The sequence below is a fragment of the Primulina eburnea genome, chromosome 12 (assembly GCF_022965805.1).
Source record: "Primulina eburnea isolate SZY01 chromosome 12, ASM2296580v1, whole genome shotgun sequence".
NCBI lineage: Eukaryota > Viridiplantae > Streptophyta > Magnoliopsida > Lamiales > Gesneriaceae > Primulina > Primulina eburnea.
The window spans coordinates 24,009,467-24,029,056 of record NC_133112.1 but is presented as its reverse complement, the minus strand read 5'-3'; the positions used below and the strand labels follow the sequence as shown (position 1 = coordinate 24,029,056).

General features: G+C 41.2%; 1 long non-coding RNA gene across 1 annotated transcript; it reads left to right on the top strand.

Moving 5' to 3' along the window:
- The first annotated feature begins 831 nt into the window (after positions 1-831).
- On the top strand, positions 832-10,940 carry LOC140807247 (uncharacterized). The gene is made up of 3 exons (XR_012112649.1): positions 832-962; positions 1,083-1,122; positions 10,875-10,940. It is a non-coding gene; the product is annotated as an uncharacterized lncRNA (long non-coding RNA).
- The last annotated feature ends 8,650 nt before the right edge of the window (positions 10,941-19,590 follow it).

The window sequence follows — 19,590 nt, the reverse complement described above, 5'->3', positions numbered from 1 at the left end:
GATCGGCATCGTTAAAGTTCTTTGGAGGAACCATTTGATCGAAGAGGCTACGTGGGAACCGGAGGATGAGATGAGAGAGAGATATCCTGAGTTGTTCGTGCAGTGACGTCAATTTCGAGGACGAAATTCCTCTAAGGAGGGGAGATTGTAATAGCCGAGCTTGGTGTACGGTACGGTTTAAGTTTTCATAAGTTTATTGACTACTTAGTCAAGTTTAGGTATAGTTTGGATGTTAAGAGTTTCGATTTATGACTTATAGTATAGTTGGTGATAGATGTTGTGTAGTTCGATTGTAGCGTCGTTACGATTAAATTCATGATAAATGGTATATTGATCCAAATGAGGTGAGGCCAATTGGAGTGGTTAGATAAGACATAATGCTATAATTTCTTATTTTGAGTTTTGTTCAAATCATTGTGGAAGGTAAGCCAAAAGTGTCCCGAAGTGTGTCGTGTGTTTCGACGTTCCTCCACTGACACATGTTGGGAGAATGGGCATAACTTTTTACTCAGAAGTCCAAATGATCTGAAATTTTGAGGGAGTCCGGACAAGACATAGAACTACAACTTTGTAGTTTACAACCTTTTCTAATTCGGAAGGGAAGAGGCGTTTCTGAAGCAATCTTTGCAGTGCTTGTGCGCAGAGCACTCGCCCTAGCGGGCATTTTTGCTCGCCCTAGCGAGTCTCGTTCGGGAAAAATGGTTTTTGGCCGTGAGTTCCTCGCCCTAGCGGACAAATATGTCCGCCCTAGCGATCAGCACAGTACAAAAGCGTGTTTTGGGTGATTTTAGCCTTTATAACCGATTGGGACACTCATTTCTCTCATTTCTACTCCTCATGCTCGATTTTTCTCTCCAAGGAAGGCTAGGGTTCCTTCATTTCTTCATTTCCTTCCTTTGATTCTTGCATCTTGTGGTTGATTGTTGAGAGATCAAGGTTTTACTTGGTGCTAGGAAGCTAAGGTAAGCTTTTGGTGTTGGAGATGATATGGGTTTGTTGATTGTGTTGGATTTATGGATTTATTGGTATTGTTGTTGGATTATTGAGATGTTGATGGTGCAATACTTGGTTAATTGTTGTAGGAATTCAACCAAGGGTATAGAATCAAGGTTTCCAAGTGTTGTAAGTGGAATTTCACCCTTTGTGCTCACATGATGTTATATGTATTGTGTTTCAAAGGTTTTAATGTGTTATTCCCTTCATTTGCTTCATGATTATGTATTGTTACATTTGATATATATATATTGGAGGCATTTTATGTCTCAATTGTTGAAAAGGGAATACAAGAGATTAATGCTTTCAAAGTGTTTGATGAAATGTCAAAGAGAGAGTTCAAATGTTTTATGGATTGATAGATACATAGTCAGAGATTGCATGCAATTAGTTGATCAACGACCATAGGCTTATATCCCTCAGAGTTGTCGATTTATATCGATGGGATACGAGCACCACTGACAGAGTTACTATTGATATCAATCCACCATAGTAAAGAGAAATACCATCTCATTGTTATGCTATTGATATGATATTTATTTCAGAGTTGATGGTATTTATGTTTTTAAAGTCACGTTTTCAGAGTATGATATGTATCATTGCTATGTAAGAGTTCCACTTGCTGAGTTTTATACTCATTTAAGTTATTTTCATGTGATGCAGATAAGAGCGACGGGCCGGGACGTTGATTGTGGGCCGTAGTCATATGCATACCAAAGATGGAAGGAAGAAGTTATTTTGCGAGCATTTTGACATGATCACAAGAATGATATTTTGCTTTTTGTTGTATCATTTTATTGATCATGTGTATACTTTTGAATATTTATGAAATGTATTTTGAATCCTTCTTCCATTTTAAAGAAAATTTTAAATTCCGCTGTTATTTTATTAAAACGGGTCAGAGGTGTCACATGAGATGTTATAGGGTGATGTTATTGTTGGTTTAATGGATTGTTTGACTTGTATTTTTGGATATAGAGTTGATATTGGTGTCATTTATGGATTATTGTTGTAGGTGGTGTACCAAGAGTATAGTTTGGAGGTGTTCTATTGGTTTGTAAGTGGAATTTCATCCTTTTGCTCACATGATGATATATGTATTGTGTTTTAAAGGTTTCAAAGTGTTATTCCCTTCCATTGATCCATTGTTATGTATTGATTTCATTGATTATCTATTGGAGGCATTGTATGTCTCACTATTTTTAAAAAGGGAATACAAAGATAGAGATTGCGAAACGACGACTTTAAATGCTATTCAGAGTTCAAATGTTTTATTGGATTGATTAATCATAGTCAGAGCATTGCATGCAATTAGTTGATCAACGACCATAGGCTTTTATCCCTCACAGTTATCGATTTATATCGATGGGATATTTGCAACCACAGACAGAGATACTATTGATATCAATCCAACCAGAGAAAAGAGAAATACCATCGTATTGCTATCTATTGCTATTGTAATGCCCAAGATTTTATATCATGTTAATCTGAGATTATTCATTATTAGTGGACACGATTATAACCCGGACCATTTTGAGATTAATTTGAGAAGACTAAATTGTTGGGCGAAGATGGCGCGCCCGGGCGGAAGTTTTTAACCGCCCGAGCGCGAGTGCCTAGTGCAAGAGGGCCGAAAGTGTCTCGCCCGGGCGGAAGTTTTTGTCCGCCCGAGCGAGACTGAATCGCGCAGAAGGGCCGAGAGTTGCTCGCCCGGGCGGAAATTTATGTCCGCCCGAGCGAGAGACGTGTTTTGAAAAGGAAGAGGCCACGTTTTGAAATCATGCCACGTTACTTATGGTTGCATGCAATATATATATATACGTATCAAACGAAATTCTTCAGAAGCTTCAGAATATAACCGAGAAAAGGGTTTGGGAAAAAGAGTGAAAATCCTTACGCCTTTATATTTCAATCCGTCCGTTAGATTTTAAATCCGACTTCAGTGTTGTGTTCCTAGCAACGCAGGCTTCAACTGGACGTAAGTTTTACTATGTTTTGACATGTTTTGAAATTATGATGTTGTTAGAAATTAATACACGTCATATATGTGGTTCTTGACATGTTAGACAGCGTAGAATTGAAGTCAGATTAAGAAACGGACTGAATATGGAATTGTTATGAATTTCAGAATGAAATTGACTAGAGTTGACATCAGATTTGGATGGTGGTTGATTGTAAACGTTTGGAATTGATATAGACTGATATAGTATTATCAGTATCGCAAGATTGTACTGTTATACTGTCAGAATTTGATAGAACAGAAATGTTGTGATTTGATTAGATTATTGATACAGAATATTGATATTGTCATTGCCAGAATGAACATTGACAGACTTTGAATCAAGACTTCGACTGTATCAGAGCGACAACAAGAAAGGTATAAATAAATGTTGATTCGGGATTGCACAACTCGAGTTAGGTTTGACTTGAGTTTCCCTAAATCACATACTTTACTTTATTGCATTGATATTTGCAGATTATCAGACTGATATGTTAATGTATTGACTTAGAACAAAGTCAGAGTCCGAGTCTAGGGCAGATCAACCTAGTTAGGGCAGAACCGCCGAGTCTTTCTCAGAACCGATAAGACTCTAGACTTACGGTGTATCGAAGAGCCTTAGATGTAGATCGACGTCTATCTCAGACACTCGATACAGAATACCAAAGTCTAATTTAGATTGGGATCCCTAGATTTGAGATAAGATAAGATTAGATCACGAGTCATTGATTCATGTAGTCAGATTAGATACATGCTTCGATGTTTGTTTATGCTTTTATATATGTTTTATATGATTGCATTTAATACATTGTTTATACTGGGATATTTATATCTCACCGGAGTTATCCGGCTGTTGTCTTGTTTGTATGTGTGCATGACAACAGGTGGGACAGGTACAGGGTCACAGAGATGAAGACAGACTGAGATTAGAGTGGTGACACCGGACTTGGACTAGAGCTAGGGTTTGAACACTTGATAGTAGTTGTTGAACCTGAGTATGTATGATTGTATATTTTATCAGATTTATACTTTTATACTGATATTTATAGGAGTTTGATTCCATTACCTTCCGCATTTAAAAAAAAAAATTTTAGACCCTGTTCATTATAATTGATTAATTTGTCCCAATCACGATTAACGAAGATGATTAGCGTCCAGGTCCCCACAACAGGTGGTATCAGAGCGATAGATCCTTTAGATTGAGATAGAAGAGGCTAGTGAGCGGGGTAGACTGAGGTTTTCTTTCCTGCTTTTGAATGCTAGCATGTCTTCCTGCTTTATTACATGTTACTTGTTTATCTGATTGATATAGTAATATGTTTTATTGAAATTGGATCAGTACTGATTCTAGATCAGCAGTAAGATGATCAGAGAAGGATTGAAACAGAATTGTTGTACTTGTTACTAATCTATTTGATTATTAGTTATGCCTCCGAGACGAGTACCAGAACAGGGAAGTACATCAAATACTCCAATGGATGTCACACCAACTCCAATGGAAACGTTATTGAAACGATTTCAGTCCTTTCATCCGCCGACCTTGAAAGGCACAGAGAACGCTGTGGAATGCGAGAGTTGGCTCGATGATATAGAGATGTTGTTCGAATCCTTGGAGTATACAGATGAGAAGAGAGTGAAATTGATCGGACACCAGCTGCACGATGTGGCCAAGGACTGGTGGATTACGAGGAAGAGAGCCATGGAGCATAGAGGTACGAATATTACCTGGAATATATTTAGAACTGAATTTTATCAACGATTCTTTCCAGTGTCGTACCGGAAGGATAAGGGGGCGGAATTTGCCAATCTAAAGCAAGGACCGATGAACATAGAAGAGTACGTGTCAAAGTTCTCCTCCTTGCTGAAATTTGCTCCACATGTGGCTGACAGCGAAGAAGCTACTGCTGACCAGTTCATCAATGGCTTGAACCCCGACATTTTCACATTGGTGAACACAGGGCGACCGGATAATTTTACTGATGCCCTGAACAGAGCTAAGGGAGCAGAAGCCGGTCTGATGAGACAAAAAGGGGCTTCATTCGTGCCTCCAGCACCGAGACCACAGCAACCACCTCCCAGATTTGAGAGTGGTAGCAGTAGTGGAGGAAAGAAAGAAGTTTTGAAAGCCAGGGGAAAGCAATTCAAGAAATCGGGGAGTAGTTCTTCCAGCTCCGGTGGTTCCAGACTGAGCCAGAGTTACACTGGAATTTATTGCAAGACTTGCGGAGGAAGACATGCAACTGAGCAATGCCAGGGAGTGACTGGTAGTTGCAACTTCTGTAAACAGCCGGGACACTTTGCTAAAGTATGTCCATAGAGAGGTGCCCAAAGATCGCAGGGGGCCGAGTCATCAGGATCAGCAGCACAGACTGAGAGACGATCAGCTGCTGTTCATACATTCCAGCCAGCGCCAACTCAGTCACAGCAGAGGCCAGGAGGAAGCCAGACAGTTGGGCAGCCTCCGAGACAGCAGGCAAGAGTCTTCGCTTTGACAGAGGAGCAGGCCCAGGAAGCACCAGATGACGTTGTGGCAGGTAACTGTTCTTTATGTGGTTATCCTGCTTACGTATTAATTGATACCGGTGCTTCACACACATTTATTTCTGAACGATTTGCATTGAGTCATGCATTGCCTGTAGAGTCTTTAGCTACTGTAGTATCTGTATCTTCGCCTTTGGGGATAGGGTTGATATCCGTAAATTCTGTTAAGCGTTGTGTACTACAGTATGACGGGCATAAGATTGAGTTAGATTGCATTGTACTTGGGTTGTCAGATTTTGATTGTATTATCGGTGTTGATATGCTAACCAAGTACAGAGCGATAGTTGATTGTTTCCACAAGATAGTGAGATTCAGACCAAATATGGCTGAAGAGTGGAAATTTTACGGTAAGGGTTCTAGATCGAGAATTCCTTTAGTATCCGTATTATCTATGACTCGATTGTTACAGAAAGGAGCAGAAGGATTCCTTGTATATTCAGTAGATTTACTGAAGTCGAGTCCAGCATTGGCAGATCTGCCAGTGGTACGTGAGTTTGCTGACGTCTTCCCAGATGAGATCCCTGGATTACCTCCAGTTAGAGAGATAGACTTCAGCATTGAACTGATGCCAAGTACAGTACCGATTTCTAGAGCTCCGTACAGAATGGCACCAGTTGAATTGAAAGAATTAAAAGATCAGCTGGAAGATTTACTGGCCAAGGGGTACATTAGACCCAGTGTGTCTCCTTGGGGTGCGCCAGTATTATTTGTAAGAAAGAAAGACGGTTCGATGAGACTCTGCATCGACTATCGGCAACTGAATAAGGCAACGATAAAGAATAAATATCCTTTGCCTCGTATAGATGATTTATTCAATCAGTTGCAGGGTTCTTCCGTATATTCCAAGATCGATTTGAGATCGGGATATCATCAGCTGAGAGTCAGAGATTCTGATATCTCAAAGACAACATTCAGAACCAGGTATGGACACTATGAATTTATTGTCATGCCATTTGGTCTGACGAATGCTCCTGCTGTATTCATGGGATTGATGAATCGTATATTCCAGAAATATCTCGATGATTTTGTGATTATTTTCATCGATGATATTTTGATTTATTCAAAGAATATGAGTGAGCATGCTGAGCATCTAAGAACTATATTGCGAATTTTAAAAACTGAGAAATTATATGCTAAACTGTCGAAATGTGAGTTTTGGCTAAAACAGGTAGTATTTCTGGGTCATATTATATCAGGAGATGGTATATCAGTTGATCCCAGTAAAGTAGAAGCCGTGATTTCTTGGCCAAGACCGACGTCAGTACCTGAAATTCGCAGTTTTATGGGTTTAGCAGGATACTACCGTCGTTTCATTAAAGATTTCTCGAGCATAGCTAAACCAATTACTCAACTAACTCAGAAGAATGCTCCATTTGTTTGGTCTGAAGAATGTGAGACCAGTTTTCTGGAATTGAAGAAGAGATTGATCAGTGCACCGGTGTTGACTATTCCCTCCGGTACTGGTGATTTTGTGGTTTATTGCGACGCTTCTCACCGAGGGTTGGGATGTGTGCTGATGCAACGAGGGCATGTTATTGCCTATGCCTCAAGACAGCTTAAACCACATGAGACTCGTTATCCAATTCACGATTTAGAATTGGCAGCCATTGTCTTTGCATTAAAGATATGGCGACACTACCTTTAAGGTGAAAAGTTTGAGATATATTCTGATCATAAGAGTTTGAAATATCTGTTTTCACAATCTGAATTGAATATGAGACAGCGAAGATGGCTAGATTTGCTTAAAGATTTTGATTGTGAAATCAAATACTATCCAGGGAAATCTAATGCAGCAGCTGATGCACTAAGTCGAAAGGTATGTTCTTTATCCTTGTCGACGATTGGTGTTTCAAATTTAATAGAGGACTGCTGTTTGTCTGGATTAGAATTTGAAACAGATTATAGACCGTTAAGACTTTATACGGTGCAAGTAGAACCCGAGCTGATACTGAAGGTAAAGGCAGCTCAGAAAGTGGATCAGAATATACAGAAATCAGTATCGATGGTCAGAGCAGGACATCGATCAGAGTATCAGGTACGTGATAACGTCTTGTATGTCAATAATCGTCTAGTTGTGCCAAATGTTTCAGATTTGAGACGACGGATATTGTCAGAAGCGCACAACAGTCGATTTAGTAGTCATCCTGGTGGCAGAAAGATGTATAACGATTTAAAAAGACAGTTCTGGTGGAAACAAATGAAGACTGACATTGCCGAATTTGTTTCCAAATGTCTGAATTGCCAGCAGGTAAAGGCAGAAAGAAAGAAACCAGGAGGTTTATTACAGAGCTTGTCCATTCCTGAATGGAAATGGGATCACATTTCCATGGACTTTGCGACGCTATTGCCGCGTTCCTCCAAAGGTTGTGATGCGATTTGGGTCGTAATTGACAGATTGACCAAATCCGCATGTTTTATGCCGTACAAGATGACGTACAGATTTGACCAGATGGCAGAGATCTATGTCAGAGAAGTGGTCAGATTGCATGGAGTGCCGAAGTCGATTGTATCAGATCGCGATCCTCGATTTACTTCGCACTTCTGGCAGAGTTTGCAGCAGGCTCTCGGTACGAAGTTACATCTGAGTACCGCATATCATCCACAGACCGACGGGCAGTCAGAGCGGACTATCCAGACACTGGAAGATATGCTGAGAGCGGTGGTGCTAGATTTTAGCACTACTTGGCAAGATGCATTGCTTTTTTGTGAGTTTTCGTTCAACAACAGGTATCAGACGAGCATTGAGATGGCACCATTTGAAGCGTTGTACGGAAAGAAGTGTAGATCCCCTCTTTATTGGGATGATATCTCTGAAGTTCCTGAGATTGGACCAGATATGATCAGAGATATGACCGAAAAAGTGAAGCTAATTCAAAAGAAGATGAAGGCAGCACAAGACAGAAAGGCCAAGTATGCCAATGTGCGACGTAGACCATTGGTATTTGAGGTTGGAGATAGAGTATTCTTAAAGATTTCACCTTTCAGAGGAGTTGTCAGATTTGGCAAGAAAGGAAAATTATCTCCACGATATATTGGGCCTTATGAGATTCTCGAGAAGCTAGGAGATCGTGCCTATCGACTAGCTTTACCGCCTTCATTATCAGGAATACATGATGTCTTTCATGTATCGTTACTAAGGAAGTATCTTCCTGATGCTTCACATGCTATTCAACCAGACGAGGCCGAAATAGATGAAACGTTGAGCTATATTGAAAAACCGATTCAGATTATCGATCGTAAAGAAAAACAGCTCAGAACGAAGACTATTCCACTTGTAAAAGTTCAATGGACTCGTCATGGTGTTGAAGAAGCAACTTGGGAGACTGAATCAGATATGAGACAAGAATTCCCAGAGTTGTTTAGATGATATAAATTTCTTATACATTCTTGTATATATACTCCTTAGTGATACGAATGAAATGCCTGTGATTTCGAGGACGAAATCGTATCTTAGGGGGGGAGAAATGTAATGCCCAAGATTTTATATCATGTTAATCTGAGATTATTGATTATTAGTGGACACGATTATAACCCGGACCATTTTGAGATTAATTTGAGAAGACTAAATTGTTGGGCGAAGATGGCGCGCCCGGGCGGAAGTTTTTAACCGCCCGAGCGCGAGTTCCTAGTGCAAGAGGGCCGAAAGTGTCTCGCCCGGGCGGAAGTTTTTGTCCGCCCGAGCGAGACTGAATCGCGCAGAAGGGCCGAGAGTTGCTCGCCCGGGCGGAAATTTATGTCCGCCCGAGCGAGAGACGTGTTTTGAAAAGGAAGAGGCCACGTTTTGAAATCATGCCACGTATCTTATGGTTGCATGCAATATATATATATATACGTATCAAACGAAATTCTTCAGAAGCTTCAGAATATAACCGAGAAAAGGGTTTGGGAAAAAGAGTGAAAATCCTTACGCCTTTATATTTCAATCCGTCCGTTAGATTTTAAATCCGACTTCGGTGTTGTGTTCCTAGCAACGCAGGCTTCAACTGGACGTAAGTTTTACTACGTTTTGACATGTTTTGAAATTATGATGTTGTTAGAAATGAATACACGTCATATATGTGGTTCTTGACATGTTAGACAGCGTAGAATTGAAGTCAGATTAAGAAACGGACTGAATATGGAATTGTTATGAATTTCAGAATGAAATTGACTAGAGTTGACATCAGATTTGGATGGTGGTTGATTGTAAACGTTTGGAATTGATATAGACTGATATAGTATTATCAGTATCGCAAGATTGTACTGTTATACTGTCAGAAATTGATAGAACAGAAATGTTGTGATTTGATTAGATTATTGATACAGAATATTGATATTGTCATTGCCAGATTGAATAGTGACAGACTTTGAACCAAGACTTCGACTGTATCAGAGCGACAACAAGAAAGGTATAAATAAATGTTGATTCGGGATTGCACAACTCGAGTTAGGTTTGACTTGAGTTTCCCTAAATCACATACTTTACTTTATTGCATTGATATTTGCAGATTATCAGACTGATATGTTAATGTATTGACTTAGAACAAAGTCAGAGTCCGAGTCTAGGGCAGATCAGCCTAGTTAGGGCAGAACCGCCGAGTCTTTCTCAGAACCGATAAGACTCTAGACTTACGGTGTATCGAAGAGCCTTAGATGTAGATCGACGTCTATCTCAGACACTCGATACAGAATACCAAAGTCTAATTTAGATTGGGATCCCTAGATTTGAGATAAGATAAGATTATATCACGAGTCATTGATTCATGTAGTCAGATTAGATACATGCTTCGATGTTTGTTTATGCTTTTATATATGTTTTATATGATTGCATTTAATACATTGTTTATACTGGGATATTTATATCTCACCGGAGTTATCCGGCTGTTGTCTTGTTTGTATGTGTGCATGACAACAGGTGGGACAGGTACAGGGTCACAGAGATGAAGACAGACTGAGATTAGAGTGGTGATACCGGACTTGGACTAGAGCTAGGGTTTGAACACTTGATAGCAGTTGTTGAACCTGAGTATGTATGATTGTATATTTTATCAGATTTATACTTTTATACTGATATGTATAGGAGTTTGATTCCATTACCTTCCGCATTTTAAAAAAAAAAAATTTAGACCCTGTTCATTATAATAGATTAATTTGTCCCAATCACGATTAACGAAGATGATTAGCGTCCGGGTCCCCACAGCTATTGCTATTGCTACAGTTATTGCTACAGTATTCATGTTTCAGAGTTGATGGTATTTATGATTTCAAAGTCATGTTTTACAGAGTATACTATGTATCATTGCTATGTAGAGTTCCACTTGCTGAGATTTATTCTCATTTCAGTTATTTTCATGTGATGCAGATCAGAGTGGAGGCCCGGGACGTTGACTGTGGATAGGGGTCATATGCATACACCGTTGGAAGGAAGATTATTTTGCAAATATTTTGGGACATGATCATAAGAATGATTGTTTTGTATTTTGTATATCATTTGAATGATCATGTATTTATTTTGTAAACATTTTATGAAATGTATTTTGAAACTCCTTTCATATTTTAAACAAAAATTTATTTCCGCTGCGTATTTTTATCGTTACGGGTCAGGGTGTCACATTGTCAATAGAACTTTGGGAACACTTTTGCGTGCTATTCTTAAAAAGAACTTGGATTGACATTTCTATGGACTTTATTTTGGGGTTGCCTAGGACTAAGAAGGGGAGGGATTCTATTTTTGTTGTTGTGGATAGATTCTCTAAGATGGCACATTTTATAGCTTGTCATAAAACCGTTGATGCTTCAAACGTTGCGGATTTGTTCTTTAGAGAAGTTGTTAGGTTGCATGGCATGCCTAGAACTATTGTTTCTGGTCGCGATGTTAAATTCTTGAGTTACTTTTGGAAGACTTTATGGGCTAAACTTGGCACAAAATTGTTGTTTTCTACTACTTGTCATTTTCAAACGGATGGACAAATTGAAGTTGTCAATAGAACTTTGGGAACATTTTTGCGTGCTATTCTTAAACAGAACTTAGATTGACATTTCTATGGACTTTATTTTGGGGTGGCCTAGACCTAAGAAGGGGAGGGATTCTATTTTTGTTGTTGTGGATAGATTCTCTAAGATGGCACATTTTATAGCTTGTCATAAAACCGATGATGCTTCAAACATTGCGGATTTGTTCTTTAGAGAAGTCGTTAGGTTGCATGGCATGCCTAGGACTATTGTTTCTGGTCGCAATGTTAAATTCTCGAGTTACTTTTGGAAGACTTTATGTGTGGGGACCCGGGCTCTAACTCAATTCTTTTGGGATTTAATTGGATCTTTGTTCGAAAATGTGGGTCAAAATTTTGCTTTTAACTGTAATTCAAATGTATTAACTAAAGCATAACATATCTCGATAGAAATTAAACAACGTAATGTACATACAAGTCTGTTCATACAAACATACACTAGTGTTCAAATGACAACTACAAACATAAGTAGTACAAGTTTCATAAGAAAACACTAGTAATCTGCAATGCCCGAGATCTCCACGCTATCATCATCTCTCATCTAGCTCGTGACCCCGATCCTGCCCCACCTGTTGCCATGCACACATACAAACACGACAACAGCCGGAAAACTCCGGTGAGAACATATCCCAGTATAAAACATGGATGCATGCAATGTAATAATCATGTACAAGAGCATAGCATATGTATCAAATAACATGAATATAAATCTAAACATGTAGAAGAATACAAATCTGTATTCAACATTCAAATCTTGACTCGACTCTTTTCTAATCTAGGGATCCCGGTGTGAATAAGATGGTCTGTTACCTACCCAACCACTCGGGGCAACGGTACGTCTTATTCCTAGACTTCGGTCAACTCTGTATCGAGAGTCTACACATATAGCAAATCTGCTCCTATGCGTCGATACACCGAAACGTCTAGTTTTGGCAAGTCTGCCAATCTCTCCTATCTCAAGACTCGAATATAAATCAATAAACGAAACATTACATAATCAATGTAATAACAATCTAGTATGTGATTTAGGGGAAACTCGTATCAAATCTGAATCGAGTTGTGCAATCCCGTGACCACATGAATTATACCTTTCTTGTCGCACTGTCTGTGTCGTAGTCGAAGTCTTGAGTTCACAATAACCACTACCAATCTGAAATGGCAATATAGATGCACCTTCTATCAATATAGAACACAACCAACTCATATACAAACAATACTTGATTTCAATACAGTTGAACGGCATAACGTCGTAGTCTCGTGATACCGATCAACTCAAACAATGATACACAATCATAATTCATTCCTAATCCCATCAACACATCCATATATATTCTGAAATCTGCATATACTCGATCCATGCAATGCTGGAAAATCGAACCCATAGCATATGACATCCATAATTCGATTCGGTAGTGAATATATCAAGCTCATACTATCAAGAACACATATCTTCAACAAAATCATAAATTCTCCAACACCTATGTTTCGAACCATGCTGAAAATGTATAAAACTTACGTCACTTTGTAGCCGTCAATGCAAGAAACACAAATCTTACCTCGGAATTAAAATCGGATCTCTAAATCTTGCACAATCTAAATCACAACTTGAAAGAAGTTTGAAGGATTTCTTGGGAGCTCTCGGTTCTTGCTATGGAGATCTGAAAAATGAAGACTCAGCAGATTTCTATATATATATATATGTGCCATGTGTCAAGACGAAATTCAAAGGTGGCACTTCGCATGCAACACCGCGGGGGCGGCAGCTCAAGAGCGCGGGTGCGCTGTGCTCACGGCAACCCTTGCATTTTCTGAATATCGATCACCGCGGGTGCGGCGCTTGCATCACCGCGGGTGTGGTCTCACCACCGCGGGTGCGGTCTTGCACGCACCGCGGGTGCGGTGTTGCTTCGCACATTTCCCTTAACTTTCTGTCACCTACACCGCTGGTGCGGTAGTCCTAGCACCGCAGGGGCGGTGTGGCTTCGGCCATGCTTGCTCAAACTCTCATTTTTCATGTCACGCATTCTCCTCTTCAAGTCTCACATCGATGACAACGGATAATTCTCGAGCCTTACATTTCTCCCCCTCTTAGACAAGAGTTCGTCCTCGAACTCGCAAGCAATTACTCATGCAAGTATATATAAAATTGTAAAGTCAAACTAACGAAATACTTACATCAACTGAATAGCTCGAGATGCCTCTGTCTCATTTCAGACTCTGTCTCCCAAGTTGCTTCTTCGATGCCATGGCGACTCCACTGAACCTTCACAAGCGGAATGGTCTTGGTTCTGAGCCGTTTTTCTTTCCGATCAAGAATCTGTATCGGTCGCTCAACATAGCTCAAAGTCTGATCTAACTCGGCTTCGTCAGGCTGAATGACATGAGAATCATCCGGCATATATTTGCGCAACATCGATACATGAAAAACATCATGTATACCGGACAGTGAAGGAGGAAGAGCAAGTCTGTAAGCTCGATCGCCAATCTTCTCAAGGATTTCATACGGACCGACGTATCTAGGAGACAACTTTCCTCGCTTGCCAAATCTGACAACGCTTCTGAAAGGAGAAATCTTCAGAAATACTCTGTCTCCCTGTTCAAATACTAACGGTCTGCGTCTGATATTGGCGTATTTCGCTTGCCTATCTTGTGCCGTCTTCATTCGCTTCTGAATGATCTTCACTTTCTCGGTCATCTCACGAATCATATCAGGCCCTAACTCTGGTACTTCAGAGATATCATCCCAGTACAACGGAGATCTGCACTTCTTTCCGTATAAAGCTTCGAACGGTGCCATCTCAATGCTAGTCTGATAGCTGTTGTTGTATGAAAACTCACACAACGGCAATGAATCATGCCAACTAGTACCAAAATCTAGTACTACCGCTCTCAGCATGTCCTCTAAAGTCAGGATAGTCTGCTCTGACTGTCCATCCGTCTGAGGATGATAAGCAGTGCTCAGGTGTAAAGTCGTACCCAAAGCCTGCTGCAGGCTGTGCCAAAAGTGAGAAGTGAATCGTGGATCACGATCTGATACGATCGACTTCGGCAAACCATGCAATCTGACGACCTCTCTGACATACAACTCTGCCATCTGATCGTGTCGATAGGTCATCCTGTACGGAATGAAACAGGCAGATTTAGTCAATCTGTCAATGATAACCCAAATCGAATCACAGCCACGAGATGATCGAGGTAACTTCGTCACAAAGTCCATAGAAATGTGGTCCCATTTCCATTCAGGAACAGACAAACTCTGAAGTAAACCTCCGGGCTTCTTTCTCTCTGCCTTCACCTGCTGGCAATTCAGGCATCTAGACACAAATTCTGCAATGTCTGTCTTCATTTGTTTCCACCAGAATTGTGTCTTCAAGTCGTTATACATCTTCCTGCCACCAGGATGAATGCTGAACCGACTACAGTGTGCCTCCGACATGATCTGTCGTCTCAAATCTGAAATCTCTGGCACTACTAAGCGGTTATTCACATACAGAACAGAATCTCTGACCTAATACTCTGAGATATGTCCAGCTCTGACCATATCAATTGATCTCTGAACGCTCGGATCAGTTCTCTGCGCTTCTTTGATCCTCAAAATCAAGTCTGGCTCAATCTGAATCACAGCAAGTTGCAACGGTCTACTCTCTGTATCAAATGTCAATCCAGACAAGCAACAATCTTCTACTAAACTCGATACACCTTCGTCGACAAGGACAAAGAACATACCTATCGACTCAAGGCGTCTGCCGCTGCATTCGACTTTCCTGGATGGTACTTGATCTCGCAATCAAAATCTTTCAGCAGATCAAGCCATCGTCGCTGCCTCATGTTCAACTCTGACTGAGAAAAGAGATACTTCAGGCTCTTATGATCGGAATAGATCTCAAATTTCTCGCCATATAGATAATGACGCCAGATCTTGAGTGCAAATACAATCGCCGCCAATTCAAGATCATGAATCGGGTAACGAGTCTCGTGCGGCTTCAGCTGTCTAGAGGCGTATGCTATCACGTGCCCTCGCTGCATAAGAACACATCCTAACCCTCTGTGAGATGCGTCACAGTATACAACGAACTCACCTGTACCTGCAGGAATCGTCAAGACAGGCGCACTAGTCAGCCTCTTCTTCAGCTCTACAAAACTAGCTTCACAATCTTCAGACCACACAAACGGCATATTCTTCTGGGTCAACTGAGTGATAGGCTTCGTTATACTGGAGAAATCTCGGATAAAACGTCGATAATACCCGGCTAGACACATGAAACTGCGTATCTCAGGCACAGAAGTCGGTCTCGGCCAACTGATCACAGCCTCAACTTTACTCGGATCTACCGCAATACCCTCTCCAGATATAATGTGCCCCAAGAAGACAACCTGTCTCAGCCAGAATTCACACTTGGACAGTTTGGCATACAACTTCTCTTTTCTTAAAGTCTTCAATACGATCCTCAGATGATCTGCATGCTCAGTCAAATTCTTCGAATACACCAAAATGTCGTCAATAAGCACAATCACAAAATCATCTAAATATCTCTGAAAAATGCGGTTCATCAAACTCATAAACACCGCAGGTGCATTCGTCAAACCGAAAGGCATAACAACAAACTCGTAATGTCCATACCTGGTTCGGAATGCAATCTTCGGTATATCAACATCTCTAACTCGGAGCTGATGATACCCTGATCTCAAATCAATCTTCGAATATACCGAAGATCCCTGTAACTGATCAAACAGATCGTCGATGCGAGGCAAAGGATATTTGTTCTTCACTGTTGCCTTGTTCAACTGTCTATAATCAATACACAGTCGCATCGAACCATCTTTCTTTCTAACGAAAAGCACCGGAGCACCCCAAGGTGATACACTGGGTCTGATATATCCCTTGGACAAAAGATCCTCCAACTGTGCTTTCAACTCTTTCAGCTCTATCGGTGCCATCCTATACGGAGCTCTCGAAATAGGAACAGAACCGGGCATAAGATCTATGCTGAAATCAACCTCTCGAACTGGAGGTAACCCCGGAATCTCATCAGGAAAAACATCTGCAAACTCGCAAACCACTGGCAAATCTGCCAATGCTGGGCTCGACTTCAGTAAATCTACCGAATATACGAGAAAGCCCTCTGCTCCTCTCTGAAGCAGTCTACTCATAGTCAGAGCAGATACTAAGGGAATCCGAGATCTGGAACCCTTGCCGTAGAATTTCCTCTCCTCTGTCATTTCAGGTCTGAATCTGACAATTTTGTGGAAACAATCTACTGTGGCCCTGTACCTGGTTAACATGTCTATACCAACTATACAGTCAAAATCAGCTAAACCAAGTACTACACAATCAAGATCAATCTCATGCCCCTCAAACTGAAGCATACAGTGTCTAACAGTAGTCACAGATATCAAACCACTTCCCAACGGAGAAGTTATAGATACTACTGTCGACAACGACTCAACAGGCAATGAATGTCTCAATGCAAAATGTTCAGATATGAATGTCTGAGATGCCCCTGTGTCTATCAACACATATGCAGGATAACCGCAAAGAAAACAGTTACCTCCAATGACGTCATCTGGCGCCTCCTGCGCCTGTTCCTCTGTCAGGGCAAAAACACGTGCCTGCTGTCTGGGAGGCTGACTCACCGTCTGAATACCTCCTGGTCTCTGCTGGGTCTGTGTAGAGGGTGGCTGGAAGGAGTGTACAGAAGATGCCTGTCTCTCCATCTGTGGCGCTGGTGCTGATGATCCGGTGCTCTGGAATCGTTGTGCACCTCTCTGGGGACAAACTCTGGCGAAGTGTCCCTGTTGCCTACAGATTTTGCAGCGTCCCAGAACTCCTTGACACTGCTCCGTCGCATGTCGCCCTCCGCACGAACCACAGTATGCGCCACTATACTCTGACCCCTGACCTCTCTGTCGAGATCCACTCGAACTCGATGAACTACTCCCAGATTTCTTAAACTGTTTGCCCTTAGCCTTCAGAAATTCCTTCTTACCACTACCACTAGATCCAGTGTCAAAACGAGGAGGAAGTGGTGGAAACTGTACGGTAGTAGGTTGTGGCGGTCTCTGCCCTTGAACACCGTAGGAAGCCCCTCGCTGCCTGATCAAGCCAGCCTCTGCTCCCTTCGCTCGGTTCAGTGCTTCTGAAAAAGTACTAGGCCGGCCCGTGTTCACCAGGGTAAAGACATCGGGGTTCAGCCCGTTGATGAACTGATCGGCCACTGCCTCGTCGTTTCCGGCCACATGCGGTGCAAATCGTAGCAATGCAGAAAATTTGGCCACATACTCCTCGATGTTCCACTGTCCCTGCCTCAGATTCGCAAATTCAGCTCCTTTATCTTTTCGGTAGGAGACGGGGAAGAAGCGCTGATAGAACTCATCTTTGAAGACTTTCCACGTAATGTCAATGCCTCCGTGCTCCAAGGCTCTCTTCGTCGTCAACCACCAGCTCTTTGCGACCTCTTGCATCTGATGCCCTATCAACTTCACACGTCGCTCATCAGTATATGCCAAAGACTCAAACAACATCTCGATATCATCAAGCCAGCTCTCGCACTCTACTGCACTCTCTGTACCCTTCAGGGTAGGCGGATGGAAAGACTGAAATCTCTTCAATAAGGTCTCCATCGGCGTAGCGGTGACATCCATCTGTGCACCTGATGTGCTACCCTGCTCTGGCTGTGGTATACGTCTAGGGGGCATAAATCTGATTACCAAACTGATTAGTAAACAATCAATATCATCTGTCTCAGCCCTCCTCTGATCATATACCTCTGATCGAGAATCGGTTCTGATTTAGGCTTGAAATGCTGTAAATCAATTCAGATACGATACAACATATAATAGGACAACAATAAAGCATGCTAGCATCTCAAAAGCAAGGAAAATGACTCGATCTACCCCGCTCATTCTACTCTATCTCAGTCTACAGAACTTACTGCTCTGATACCACCTGTTGTGGGGACCCGGGCTCTAACTCAATTCTTTTGGGATTTAATTGGATCTTTGTTCGAAAATGTGGGTCAAAATTTTGCTTTTAACTGTAATTCAAATGTATTAACTAAAGCATAACATATCTCGATAGAAATTAAACAACATAATGTACATACATATCTGTCTAGTACAACCATACACTAGTGTTCGAATCTCAAATACAAGTAGTTCAAATCTAAACAGAAACTACTGGTAATCTGCTACTACACCCGGCATCACCACGCTATCAACTCTCTCATCCTCGTCGTGACCCTGATCCTGCCCCACCTGTTGCCATGCACACATACAGACACGACAACAGCCGGATAACTCCGGTGAGAACATATCCCAGTATAAAACATGGATGCATGCAATGTAATAATCATGTACAAGAGCATAGCATATGTATCAAATAACATGAATATAAATCTAAACATGTAGAAGAATACAAATCTGTATTCAACATTCAAATCTTGACTCGACTCTTTTCTAATCTAGGGATCCCGGTGTGAATAAGACGGTCTGTTACCTACCCAACCACTCGGGGCAACGGTACGTCTTATTCCTAGACTTCGGTCAACTCTGTATCGAGAGTCTACACATATAGCAAATCTGCTCCTATGCGTCGATACACCGAAACGTCTAGTTTTGGCAAGTCTGCCAATCTCTCCTATCTCAAGACTCGAATATAAATCAATAAACGAAACATTACATAATCAATGTAATAACAATCTAGTATGTGATTTAGGGGAAACTCGTATCAAATCTGAATCGAGTTGTGCAATCCCGTGACCACATGAATTATACCTTTCTTGTCGCACTGTCTGTGTCGTAGTCGAAGTCTTGAGTTCACAATAACCACTATCAATCTGAAATGGCAATATAGATGCACCTTCTATCAATATAGAACACAACCAACTCATATACAAACAATACTTGATTTCAATACAGTTGAACGGCATAACGTCGTAGTCTCGTGATACCGATCAACTCAAACAATGATACACAATCATAATTCATTCCTAATCCCATCAACACATCCATATATATTCTGAAATCTGCATATACTCGATCCATGCATGCTGGAAAATCGAACCCATA